Below are 536 nucleotides of genomic sequence, written 5' to 3'. Positions count from 1 at the left end.
TCGGGCAGCCCCCGCCCGCGCTCCCTCCCTCCCTCCCTCCGCGGCCGCGCACATCCCGGCCCCCGCAGAGCCCCCGCACTCCGCTCCGCTCGGGTCAGCGCGGAAATCTCCTCCCTCGCTTTCCGCCCCGGCTGCTCACGATCTGCCTCAACCTGCTCCTCCTTTTGTTTTGATCTTTGGAAATGAAATTCTCTCTCCTGCCGTCTCCTTTCCCTCCTCCTTCTCACGCCTTCGTGTGGGAGATGCCCAGGATCGCACACCAGCTTTTGTTATCTCCTCCCACCTCCATCTTCACTCCGATTGATGCCCTAGTAAATAGCAGGAGCGCGGCACCTCCGCCCCGCACCTACCTCGCTCCCACCTGCAAACACCTCGCGTGTTAAATAAATTAAATGATAAAATAAAAACATCCCTTACAGGCATTAAGAAAAGCGATAAAGCGACCGCATGGATCGGGAGCACTTTTGCCTCCCCCGTGGTGTGATGACCTTGCGAGAGCTGGTCTGGCGCTTGGTTTCGGACGGTCTTTTTTTCCC

At 58.2% G+C, this 536-nt stretch overlaps 1 protein-coding gene across 5 annotated transcripts in view; it reads right to left on the bottom strand.

Moving 5' to 3' along the window:
* The window catches only part of VSNL1 (visinin like 1), an 86,517-nt gene that overhangs the window by 85,868 nt on the left and 113 nt on the right, over nucleotides 1-536 (bottom strand). The window contains exon 1 of one of the 5 annotated variants that reach the window (XM_017744955.1): nucleotides 418-436. The exons of 1 other annotated variant lie outside the window; for it this stretch is intronic. The gene's annotated coding sequence lies outside the window, so the exon portion shown is untranslated. Of the gene's footprint in view, nucleotides 1-79; nucleotides 97-139; nucleotides 270-417; nucleotides 437-536 lie in introns of those variants that run through there. 3 more of the 5 variants (XM_008641793.2, XM_017744956.1, XM_017744957.1) reach the window with 3 other exon arrangements.

This window comes from Corvus brachyrhynchos, unplaced genomic scaffold (assembly GCF_000691975.1).
Source record: "Corvus brachyrhynchos isolate BGI_N302 unplaced genomic scaffold, ASM69197v1 scaffold116, whole genome shotgun sequence".
NCBI lineage: Eukaryota > Metazoa > Chordata > Aves > Passeriformes > Corvidae > Corvus > Corvus brachyrhynchos.
This window is presented reverse-complemented; position numbering and strand designations above follow the sequence as displayed.